This window comes from Lepisma saccharinum, chromosome 2 (assembly GCF_977018435.1).
Source record: "Lepisma saccharinum chromosome 2, izLepSacc3.1, whole genome shotgun sequence".
Lineage (NCBI taxonomy): Eukaryota > Metazoa > Arthropoda > Insecta > Zygentoma > Lepismatidae > Lepisma > Lepisma saccharinum.
The window spans coordinates 35,229,339-35,243,022 of NC_139230.1; positions in this window are offsets into that span (position 1 = coordinate 35,229,339).

Consider the following 13,684-nt stretch of genomic DNA (forward strand, 5'->3'; position numbering starts at 1 on the left):
ACTTCAAAGAGCTGACCGGACAAAGATCACTGGCGAGTTGCATATCCCTCTCTTCTTTCATCACTAATTCTACTTGGTGTGCCTTCTTTTCCCTTACATCAATTACTGAACTACTGTGCATAGTTTAATTAGGAAATACACTTGTGCTCTATATTTGTGACTCACCAATCAATATCTGTGTCATTACTAAAGCCCGGAAGTTGATGAAAAATCTTTTATTCTAAGCCTTGAAAACAATGGTGAACCTGATGTCTGTCCTTTTCCCATAAGTTAGATCCAGAAAACATTGTTTTTATTTTACATTTTTTTTGCCTTTTTGGCTTTTAGGTAATTTTAAGTATTTTTTGCTGTCTTTATTGCATTTTTCTTCATTTTTGAGGTTTATTTTTCTTCTCCCCTGTTGTTTCGTGAATTGTAAATGCATTTGCTAGAATAATTTATGTAATTTAAATTTCCTGACATGGTATTTTTTTTCTTTTTTAGCAAGTTTGCCATACTGTCAATAGAAATGCACAATATTATTTTTAACTGAAAGTTTGGCAATGGATTAAATAATTAATTGTGGTACATTTATTTTTTCTCCAGCACTTTAAAAACATTGTGTGATGCCTACCCTTGCTGACCATTATAATCACTTTAATCTTTGGTTTTATTCACAATATAAAAAAATATAATCTGATATATGCAAAACATAACTGTATTTTCAGATACCGACCGACTACTGTATTCTAAGGTCATGTTTAAAGATTTTTAGGTTATCAACTTCCGAGCCTTAGTCATTGCCTATATCTGCCTGGGCCTCCCCAATGCCTCTGTCTGTTTCGGTGGCCAGGGGTCCCCTTGTTTGATACCTGATAAGGCACATGATGTTTCAGATCTCACTTTATAGTGGAAGTCCAGTCCCAATTAGTCTATCTGTGCATAAGGTGGACTAAAAACCCAAACGTATATCTTACTTATCCAGCCTTACTTGACGTTCCTCCACTTTTTTTTTCTTTTTGCTGATAGGAAGCACTAACCACCTTAGATGGTTATATATGTGTCAACTGAGATTTAATGTGAAAGGCTATTTCCATATATCTGTAATTTTTGCTTGTTTCAATCATTCTCTGTGTACAATAAGTACCTATAGCAATATGCTGATTATCGAAGTGTCGTGGTAGATCTGATTTGAATTACCTTTTTCGTACAAAAAGTGTTCTTTGCTGGTTTTCTCTGAAACTTACTCTACTGTTGTTATTGTTGTAGCGTTCTGCTGACATACTTTGTGTTCTTACTGCAAAGACGGTTAATTATACTAGTAGCATTAGCAATTGTGTGTAACCTTTAAGTGCGTGCATGTTGATTAGATTAATTTGCATCAATTTATATAAGTGCCTTTTTATCAAGAGCATAGAGTAAATACTTTCATAGAGTGATTTTTTAAAACTAAATACTTGTTCTTTTTATAGCATTTTGAGTAGTTTGCAATGCATTAGAATGTGGGTAAGAGCAAATTTGTTAACTTGGGTACTATAACTTTGAAATTAATTTTCAATATGAAATAAAAAATAATTACATTATTTGTGCAGTGGCAAGTTTTCTCTGCTTGCTTCTTGGTTAGTTAAGACCAGAGGCTCTAAGAATACTCTATATATTATTTAAATAGTTTTCCCTATGGGATAGAGTAATATAAGTACGAACTTTTATGAAAGTTTTATTTACAATGTAGTGAAACATGAAACCCCAGAGATTGTATGAAGTTTTCTTGATATTGTTAAATAGAGTTTGTATATTGTTCACTCCCTGCTGGCTACTTGTAAACATATTACCTGTGTGTGTGACTCAGCCATTTTTCTGTGCCTATTGTAAACATTTGCATTAGAGTGGATGAACAAGTTTATTCTGCAGAATATTGATCTGAATAGCACAAATTGAAATATCACTAGTTTTATTGAAGTGAATAAAGATGTTATTCTACAAATAGGAATTATTTTCATTGCATACAAAAATTTACAGAAGATACATAATGTAGAGATATGGTGATTACAAATACGAGAAAACCTTGTCAAGAGAATATTTACGCTTGTTTATTCACTGGAATTGTCCGACCAGCGAGCGATCCCAAGAATGCGCAAACTTTGTAACTTCCGTGAAGCAATGACTGAAAGGCAAATGCCTGGATCTAAACAAGATCCAGCGTGTTCGAAAGGTGTAATAACCTTTCGAAGCCAAAGATTATAAAATCGAACCGGTCGGTGGACCCCCCTGGAAATTGACATCGTTCTTTTAAAGATACAAGAAAGCCGAAAGTTTGTTACTGATATTGTTAAGATCAGAAACAAAGCTCATTTTGTTAGTATTCAAAGAGAATAATCAAAGTAAAAATGCATTGGATCGAAAACATTGAGTGAAAAATACACGAACACGAACATGGTTATATTCTACCATTTCATCCAAAGAATAAATGGTTCCACATTTTTCAAAATTCTAATAATTACATTTGTAGGTGAGAGGTAACCCAACAAACTTTATGAAAAAAAATCCCCCTAATATTTAAAGTCTTTTCTTGAACGAGACATGTAAAAGTTAATATCAAAATGCATTTCAGATACTAACTGCATAAAATGCAAAATAAATAATGAAAAAGAGTTGTGCTGGTATTCACTCGTTTGGTGCATCGAGTCTCCCCATTTACATAATAATAATTAAAAATAATTATCATTTCAAATAACATTTATTTTTGTTAGATTATAATATTTATTTTTATTATTATATAATAACATTTATAACCACCGTGGTAGTAATACTTATTATTTTTCTGCTATTATTTTTTTTATTTGACCCCCCCCCTGGCAAAAATTGCTGGCGACGCCCATGAACTGATCATGCTTCAACATATAAACACAGACTGCATTCACAACACTTCTCTTCCTTTGTGAGGTACCCCTGCAAGTTTGCAGGTCTCTCTCTGAAGATACCCAAATGTAAACATCTCTTCCACAGAGTCTGTGAAATAGTGTCCAGGATGTACTAACGAGTTGTGGCATCTGGACTCGCGACCAGACCCACACTCTGTAGGGCTCGTGTTGTGGCCTGTCTTGTCATTGTGTGTTTGTGATTGTCCTTTCACCAGTTTCATCTTATCACTTTTCATTCTCAAACGTGGTAAGATGAAATTGATGCCTGGGTATGGAAAATAGGTTTACGTAGCCATGAAATTATTGAGAATATCTAAACATCAGTGAAAGCAAATCACACAAAGATTTATGTAAATGCTCTAGAAGGAATTGAGATTTAATTTGTCAGAATTTGGAATATTGTAGCGGTTTTTCAAAACTAGAGGGATTTTTTAAAAAAATGGCTTGGCTGGATTTGGCCAAAGGTCTAGTGCAACCATAAGCATATTGATCTGCTGATCCATGGCACACAGGAGCTTTAGTCAGTTCATGAGCAACAGGCAATGAGGCAAAAAGGGTAACTTTGTGTTTCTGTAGTGAATGTGAAGCCCTATGGAAGGCACTTCTTTGGAGTGAGAAAATATACAAGAATTCAAGATAATACAAAGTATTTATTACATTTTATTCTTACATAAAATGACTCTACAAGAGTTGGTAAAAACTAGATATTAAAATTTTAAAAATATATCATCTAATGCTTTAAATACAAAGACTTCCACAATACACAGATTGAAGCAATTGTTAATTGCTCTTATATGGTTCTATCTTTATGGATAATACTGATAAATAATATTTTTTTACAGAAAACAGCCATTCTTTATAGATTTTGAGGTGCTGAATTAAAAAAATGACTAACTTTTTATTATTGGCTCTTATTTTCATGTTATACAGTGAAATGTAACAAAAATAAGAGTTGCATATGTTGGCCTTTGATTTTTAACTATTTCGATAACACCACAAAACGTTAATCTCTGTCCCAATTGGCTCATACATGCACAAAATAGAAGGCCTGATGTAATTTTAATCCATACTAAGTTGTAAAATATTTTTTAAAAATAGTCTTTTTTTGCCATTTTTCAGCTCGCAGCAATGTTTCTGTGAAGAAGGCTGAAGAAAGTGCATTTCACAGTTTGCATTACATTTTCTTGTGTAACTTCTTTGATGATGCCCTGTACATCTATTAAAAACCCAAATAACTTTTGTTATGTGTGGGTAACTGACTTTTGATCATTTTCTCCAGTGGGAGAAACGAACCAGTGCATGGTTAGAAAGAAAGTTTTGCTGTGCCTGTGTGAAAAAACGAATAATTCAGCAGATTTGTGCTTCTGCGTGGTGCTTCCCCTGAAGAAAGGACTTACCAAGAAGAAGAAGTGGACTGTTAAATATCCAAACATATCATCTGCCATGCAACTAGTGCTTCAAGGAGATGATTTGCTTTTTTTGAGTCCTCCAGCTTATGTCGCCACAAGGAGTGATAGTGAACAGTGTGAAACTGTTCAAGATACACTTCATCTTCCCACTTCAGGTAGATATCAGCCATGTGTTTCCTCATGTGAATCACACAAAATCACTCGATGTGAACTTAATGAGCTTATGAGAGACCTGGAACTGTCAAAGTGTAAAGCTGAAATATTGCATGGACTTCAGAACTCCAACAATGAAATTTTCTGGCCGACAGCATCTTTTTTCTGCACTAATAATCAAATGACATTCTACATAAATATTGAAGGTGTGATGCAGTCATCGACAAGCTCTTGTGCCTGGCATGAAAAATGTTTGCGAGTTGCTTGTTGAGCCCAATAAAGTTCTGCTACCAACATTACACACTAAGCTTGGTCTCATTAAAGCTCTTGTAAAAGTACTGAACAAGGGAACAAGGTTGAAGCAGTATTTTCATTCTTGTGAGAAAAGTTCCCAGAGCTAAGTTCTGAGAAGATTAGGCAGGGAGAGTCTATTGGTTCCGAGATACACCAGCTCCTGAAAGACCAGCAGTCACTTTGAGTTTCTTTATAAATCATAACGAACACACTGCCTGGCAGTCATTTTGGAAAATATCCACGTTGTGTGGAAACAAGAGGTCGGACAATTATAAGGGATTTGAGGAAGAACATATGTGCTCTTATGAAAAACTGTTGCAACATGTCACTGAAGCAGCATTTTCTGAGCCTGCATCTCAATTTCTTCCCTGGAGACTGTGGTGCCTTGAGAGATGAACATGTGGAGCAATTCCACAAGAACATTTTTGCTATCGAACAGCGACACAAAGGCAGGTGGAATGTTTCTATGATAGCAGATATGTGCTGGAAGTTGCAGTCAGTCACTAGAGGTTACATGCAAGTGGCTGCCAAAGAGAGGGTGAGCATAAACAAATATGTCAATTGCCTTGCCTTCCATAAGGCACAATATCATACATGTATAACAGAAATGTTGATTTATCTTTTACACTAGAGCCAATGCAGAATTTCGAATGCCATTTTTAGACTCATCAGCCCAAAATATATAAAGACTTTTGTTTTTGTAAAAATCAAAAAGTTGAAATTTGTGTATTAGCGTAACAAACAATAACTGATTCAATCTATTCACACAGTACACTACATGCAATTTGCTTCCATGACGCTTAACACAGTCTTACAATCTCTAATAAAATAAAACTAGAGATTAAAATATTTTTTTAGAAATGTCAACTAGTGTTTTAAATAAATAATTCAATCTATTCACACAGTCTTACAATCTCTAATAAAAGAATAGAGATTAAAATATATTTTTTTAGAAATGTCAACTAGTGTTTTGAATAAATGATTCAGTCTATTCACACAGCCTTACAATCTCGAATAAAAATAACTAGAGATTAAAATATTTTTTTTGAAATATCAACTATTGTTTTAAAAAAATAATTCAATGTATTCACACAATACACTACATGCAATTTGCTTCCATGAAGCTTGGCACAGTCTTATGATCTCTGAAGAAAAAAAGTAGATTAAAATATATATATTTTTAGAAATATCATCTACTATTTTAAATACAAAGTCTTCTATAATACACAACACAAAGTGTTCTACAATACACAACAAGTTGCAGCAATTTTTAATTGCTCTTATATGGTTCTATCTTAACTAAAATTATTTGATCTATTCAAATAGTACACTACACACTATCTTAAAATGGATACACTTGCTTCCACGAAGATTAACAATGTTTTATCTCTTGCAAAAAAAGAAAACAAAGATTATTTTTTATATATAAAATATATATTACTACTGTTTTAAATACAAGGCACAACAAGTTTCAAAAATATAGAATTGTTCTTATTTAGTTATATCTTCATGGGTAGAAACATTAAAATGATTCAGTCAAGTCAGACAGTACACTACACAGTATCTTAATTGGATAAACATGCTTCGATGAAGCTTAACACAGCCTTACAATGTCTGGTAAAAATAAATTAATAAATTTAAAAATATATATGTACACAGTTTTAAATTCAAAGGCACAACAAGTTTCAGCAATTTTTAATTGCTCTTAATTTGATTGTATCTTCGTGAGTATCACTGTGTATATCACAATGTATATTGCTTAGGTATATCACATTGAGGTATGGCAACAGCATAACAAGAATATAAATAATTTGAATTAAAAAAGTATACACAGTTCATGAGCAAGGTATATCACAATGCAGGTAAGTCAACAGAATAAAAAATAAATAAAAAAAATTTAATAAAAAGCGTATACACAGTTCATGAGCAAGGTATATCACAATGCAGGTAAGTCAACAGAATAAAAAATAAATAAAAAAGAATTTAATAAAAAAACATACACAGTTCATGAGCAAATAGTCACATTCCACTAATATCCACAAAGCATCACAAATCGTTTATATTATTTGGCATGGTGACTGGCAAGATGTTATGACTTGAAAAGAGTTTGTAACATACACACCAAGTTTTATCTTGGTTCCTTTGGTATAAATTTTCAATGGTTTTCACAGGTAATGTACACAAAAATGTTTTGATATATTCAAACAGCATACATGGAATACCTGCATTTGCAGATAATACAACACAACACTTTTCAATATGTTGTAAAAACGAACTTGCATGTTATAAATAGATAAATTTTCTTTTCACTAGTACCCATCTTTTGAATGGTGACTGGGCTAGAAAAAATGTTGGTGGTTTAAAGCAACTGCTGTCATACCATGTAACATGCACAGTGATCCAGAATGCCCAAAACATTGGCAAAAATATATATATATATTTTTTTTTACTTTTTGGTATGGGAATAAAACATGAACAGTTTTCTAAACCAACTAAATGGGGAAGGAAATTGCCAGGGTCATTTCTCTCTAAATCAGTTATTATTGTTGTTTTTAGGCTGCAAAATGGTCATTCGTGAAAATGAAATTTTTGTACTCTATTTTGTACTTATTTTTAAGACTAGGTATAGTCACTAATGCACAGGAAAAGAAGAAACTTTTGAATTAAAATAAAATATACTGTTTTATTTTTGACTTGAAAACAGAAAAGTTATGTTGGGTTAACATAACTTTGGCTGCTATTTCCCACAATGATTTCTGAAGCAAAGGTTACTTTAAAGTATTGTGAAACCAAAATTGAAGAAAATTTTTGCTACTTTTGGCTAATTTAGTTTATTTGTGAAAGTGTGCTTCACTATTAATGGGTCATCTTGAAGCCCTGTACCAACCGTGAACACGTGTGTGGGCACTGAAATCTGAGTTCCAACCAACCGTGATTTATGCACACACCCTCTAACACCCCCAAACATGTCAACAACAACCTTCCCTAAATTTTTTTACAGACCTAATTTATGGAAATTTTGACTGTAAATGGACCTTTACACCCTCCTAAATATGAACTTACTCCCTCTCTGTGTAATACGACTGAATTTTTTGTGTGCAAGTAATTAACCTTGCAGGATGCTCTCTCCGCTAGGATGCAAGGACCATGCTGAGTAAATATTACTCGGAAGCAAAGTTACTTCCTAGTTTTAAAGCATTTGAATAACAATACATATATTGATTAAACTAATTTTTATAATTTTGAACATGTTTATTGTATTATACAATTGATAAAAATGAGGGGAAAAAACATGTTGGAGTACCAAACTGAAAAGTCTTGGTGGGTGAAATTTACCAAGGCAGTGGTTATAGGGCTCTGTGAGAGGAACTAACAAGTCTCACAGCTAATTTAAGGTCCCGACATTCGCAAGGGTTCTCTGGATAGGTACTGAGAAAATTGACCTCAGGCACTCATTGGACATTATTAAAAATATATTTCAGAATCGCCTGCATAATTTTAGCCATACGTGTTTCCTTGTGAGTTAACGGTAGTGTGTTATGAATATCCACGAAACAAACGTCCTTTATGAAAAATCTGGTGAAGATAGGAATGATCAAATTAGGCATTTGTTGCATTCATGTTAGGTTCTGTAAATATTGGCAATATCTATGAAGACTATGTTAAGAAGACTAGTGTTTATGTGTCATGGTTTTGCAGCAAAGTATTTTAAAGATAAAAAAAGTCACCGAAAGAAGATCAATTTCTTTTATAATAATTTTAATTGATTTGAAAAGAATGAGGTATTTGTAGTGCAGTGTAGCAGTGTATTGGTTTTGAAGAAAGTAGCGAGAGAAGTAAAGAGCAATGAACTGGAAATCTTTGCCTGGAAAATAAATTCAAGGAACTCATATCGACAACCAGAGTACATTTAAAGGAGGAAGGAGAAGGAAAGGCATTGGAACTAGTGAATTAATATTATTTATTAATGCATTAAAAGACTTTACGTTTTCATGAAAGTGGTTCGATAGGAAGTCCCTGTTTTCTTGGCATTAGACATGTATTATGCATAAATGCATTTTAAGGATTCTATTTGCTATTATTATTATTATTGTTAATAATATTAATAATCTATTTATGGGAATGTGATTCTGTATTCAAGTGCCTTGCTTAGTGTTACTGCGCTTCCAAGAATTTATTGAAATAGGTCATATATTATACTTTTTGTATAAAAACTAAATTATCAAACTTATGTCAATTCTGTGGACCCAAAGGGTCCATTTTCCTTAAATGGCTAATATTACACATTTGTACTGATTTAGGGGTCAAAAGCAAGTTCCTGATTTTTGCCATTTTGGATCACTGTGCATTGGAAAATATGGATAAATAAAAGTTCTCAGTCTACTCCATGCTGATTCAAGAAAACTTTTAGATATTGTGGATACTCTCTTGGGATTATGATATTATTCTGTCTTACTGTTGCTGCTGCCATACACATCAAATTGATTGGCGTATACTTCCGACAGATTTCTCCACTAATGCCTGCAATTAAAGAGAAAAGTATAATTATTCAGATGTTTACAAACATTTTATTTTTTGCTATATACTTTCTACTGAATGCCTTAACACTAGAACTGAATGAAAATTTTATTTTAAGAGTAAGTGAATGAAATGAGAAAAATTTAGTTCAATTTTTATAAAAGGAGAGTTACTTATATTTTGATACATTCTGACAATAATATACAGGTGCCTGCTGGTTCCTACACTTGATGAATATAACCTCATCTCCAGTACAAGATCCAAAGATGACCTACTTGACATATAAAAGCTCTCGTGAATTCTGCCTCACCAACATGAACATGTTTGCCTCTGATTTATTTATTTCCTCCTTCATAAAACCTTCTTGCAGTTCCTGTCTAGCTTTCAAATGAATAATTTACTTTCCATGGGAAGTCTGGTTACCATGGTGCATGGATTAATGTCTGCAGCATCCTGCATATTGTAAGACTTTTCATTGGCAAGGGAATTTGGTAAAGATGATCAGATATGTCCACCCCCAACTTTATTACATTGTAGAATCAAATTGACAAGATGCTGCAGTTGTGTAGTTGTTATGGCATCTAACTGCCATGCAGGAGACCCGGGTTCTGCATAAAGGAGCTCTGGGGCTCACCCAGCCTCAAATCAATGGGAACATGGGGAGTGTGGTGCTGATCACATCACCTCCAAAATTGCTGAGATCGAGAATGTGTGGGGCCCTATCACCACATCCCCTAAATGTGCCTTCATTGCATGGTGCAAGGAACTTTACATTTACCTTAGAATCAAATTGACTCCAGTTTCTTCTTTTCTTTGCTCTCCACTGCATAATTGCCACACCCTGCTTTTTCAGTCCGTAATTGTCGCATTGGCATGTCAGATAAAATCAATGACAGCAAAGCAGAATCTTTAAATGTAGTAAGTTCGTACTTTGTAACACTGAAGTATTTTTTTTTTTTAAAAAAAAAGAGCTTCACATAAAGGTCGCACCATACCTTTTTCCAGAAAAAAATTGTGATAAAATGTGCAATGATTATACAGTGATATACAATATTTTATACCACTTCCCCTGTGACATTTTCTATTGCAGATGTGGACAGCAGTCACATTTTGCCTGTTTCAGATGTGCTTCCATCAGATGAAGAATAATAATGTGCTTTCCTAAGGACATTCCTCAGAACCAATTCCATCTTTCCCAACATCTTTTGTGTAATGTCAGTTGCTACCCAGAATTCTTGAGACTCCACTTATCTGGTTTGTTACCCATAAATTGTGCAATCTGACATTGCATCTTCTTGGGAAGCAACTCCCCAGGCAGGGGTGGTGCCAGGGGTGTGTGAAGGGCTGCTTGCACAGCCCCTAATTTTCTTCAGCACCCCCTATTTAAAACCGATGTTGAAAACATTAACTTTTACAGGGTCATATGTTGTAGTCACATTGAGTGCCTGAATGTTAGGTATTGTAGTGAGACAGCTGTTATTGTATACAACAGCCAAGCATTGAAAGAGAATCCGCATATATTTGCCTGTGCCTGTACTGTTGGCAGTCTCTATAAAGATCAGAGACTTTCATCGGTATTGTTTGTTTCTTCTTTTGTCTCAAGTGGCCTGTTTGTGTTTTTTAATATTTACGTACAGCTCAGTGAGTTCTTTTTTTGACATTGTTGTTTTTATTGTTTGCTTACTTGTTGTTCCTCTTTTCTCCAAGTGGCACTCAAACAAAAATATTTCAGGTGCTTTCAAGATATCATCAGGTCGTGCTAGGGAAATTATTTAACTGTAGTTTTATCATGATCGGTAGATTACCTGTTAGTATGAGGTGTGGCTAGAAAATAACCGGACTGTTGCTACAAAATCTTTTATTGGTTATTTTGTACAATATGAACATTATCCCCTTCAAAGTAATCCCCTGCACTATCGATACACCGCTCCATACGAATCTTCAATTGCTGGAGACAGTGCTGGAAATCATTTTCCAAAACCATGTTCATGACCTCCGTCGCTTTTGTTTTCACATTTTCTACGATCTTAAATCTTGTCCTTTCAGTGTTGATTTGACCTTTGGGAATAAAAGAGTCACACGGAGTGAGATCCAGTGAATAGGGTGGATGTTCTAACACTGGGATCCCATACTTGGCCAATAAAGCCTTGACTGACAATGCCGTGTGGGTAGAAACATTGTCCTGATGAAGAATCCATGACTTGCTTTTCCACAAATCAGGTCGTCATCTTCTTACTCACCCACGAAGGGTCGTCAGCATTGTAATGAAATATTGTTGGTTGACAGTTTGACCTTCAGGTACACAATTCGAGTCACTTCACTGACATTTGCAATGTTTGATTCCATTTTTGACGTGTATGACCATCCAGGATGCTTGTTGTTCGCAATCACTTCTCGTCCCTCTCTAAACCTTTGAAACCACTCAAATACTTGAGTGCATGATAAACACACATCTCCATACACTTCAACAAACCATAAGTTTCTGTGGCGGATTTTCTGAGTTTGATAAGAAACTTCAGATTGATATGCTGTTCCACTTTCACACTTAATTTCTTTTCCGACGGAGCACAGATGTACGGTTTACTTCGTCCACAAACTACAGAAGAACTGAGTGCCACGCACCCTGGGCAATCACACAGCCGGTAGGCAAGATATCATGTTATACATACACCCATGCACCGCTTATCCTTGACGCGCTTGCCGTTTGTCAACAGCAACATCATTCCGGTGTTTTTTCTAGCCACACCTCGTATGTTCCACGTAACATGTTTAGTAAAGTACCATTTCAGATCTTGTCGAGGAGTCCAAAGTTCGCAAAGAAATGTTACAATTAGTTGATGGGGATAGTGTGACAGAAGAGGATTTTAACAAAGACGAAGTTGCCATGCACTTCGCATTTTGACTTGACACCGCAGCATCTGGGGCACATGAAAGATAGCCAGTGGTGCAACCACAGGGGGCCACCATAGGCATGCACAGACTTTGGGGGGGGGGGGGGGCAGAAGCCTTGATGAAAGTTCACTAAGGAAAGAAAACCTCATATCATCTGTGTTTTATTGTATTGATGGGTATGAAACAGGGGCATATATAGTACATGTGTCCTGACATACCGAAAATCCCCTTAGTGTAATTTTAGGCATAATATTATACACACACACACACACACACACACACACACACACACATATATATATATATATATATATATATATATATATATATATATATATATATATATATATATACCGTGCGTTCATTTCGATCTTCAGCCGAGAGATCGGGAGAAGCGTGGCGGGCGGCGCTGACGGAGGTGCCGACATTTGCGGTCTTTAATGTCCGCTTATTTTTATGGACATATGCAGACATTTATATAAATATTGCAAAACGAGCACTAACCTGTGTTATAACACGCAAAAGTTCTTCTGTAATTCATCACACAAATAAATACGCTTTAGAAACGATGTTAAGAGCCACAGATAATAAAACATTTTAATCATAGTTTTGACAAATTACGTCCTGCTTAAGTTTATATCCTTGAAAGAGTTTTGTGTCGATGGGGATCGTTTGGAGGTTTCGAATGTGCAACACTGTATCAAGATTACGCTGCAGACGAAACCGTTAAAAGTCAATGGTTTTCATGAGCTTCCTTGCAATCCAAAATCTCCGAGCTCGAGTTTTTTGTTCCTTCACGACTAGATTAAGACAGAGCTGTGAATATAGTGGCGAGCAGATGTAAACCAAGAGCGTGTTAATTTCGTACTGTGTGCAAGAGTGTTATTCTTGGTTACCTGCTTGTGTTATTGCAGTGTGTATGTGTGTTGTGTCAGTGAGACGATTGGATTTGCCAGTCGCAAGGTTCACGTTACGAAAGGGGCTGATAAGTTCTCGGCCCGACCCAGAAGGACTTTAGCTACAGGCACGAAAGTTTCAGGCTATTCAACGTATTCTCCCCTAAGGTCTACACACTTGGCACTTTGTTGCTCCAACTTCTCTAACCCCTCCAAAAAAAATGATTTCTCCTGGTCTGCAAAAAACTGTTCGGCAACTGTTATAACCTCGCTATCACTTCTAAATTTCAGTTGTTATCAGATAATGAGAGACAATATGAGTATTTTCAATAAGATTAAGCCACAGCCCATAACGGCGCTGATTCCTTGGACGCTATAAGGGAGGTGTTTGATGACAGAATAATTTCTAGAGGTTTACGACCTTCACGTTCGCCAGATCTTACCGCATGTGACTATTATTTGTGAGGAACCTTAAAAAATAGTCTACCAAAATAACCCTCATAGCATCGACGAACTAAAAGACAATATAAGGGCAGAACGTGGAAGAATTATGGAAGAAGAACTTTTGCGTGTGTATCAAAATTTCATCAAACGATGCCAGGAATGTGTGAATGTAGGTGGA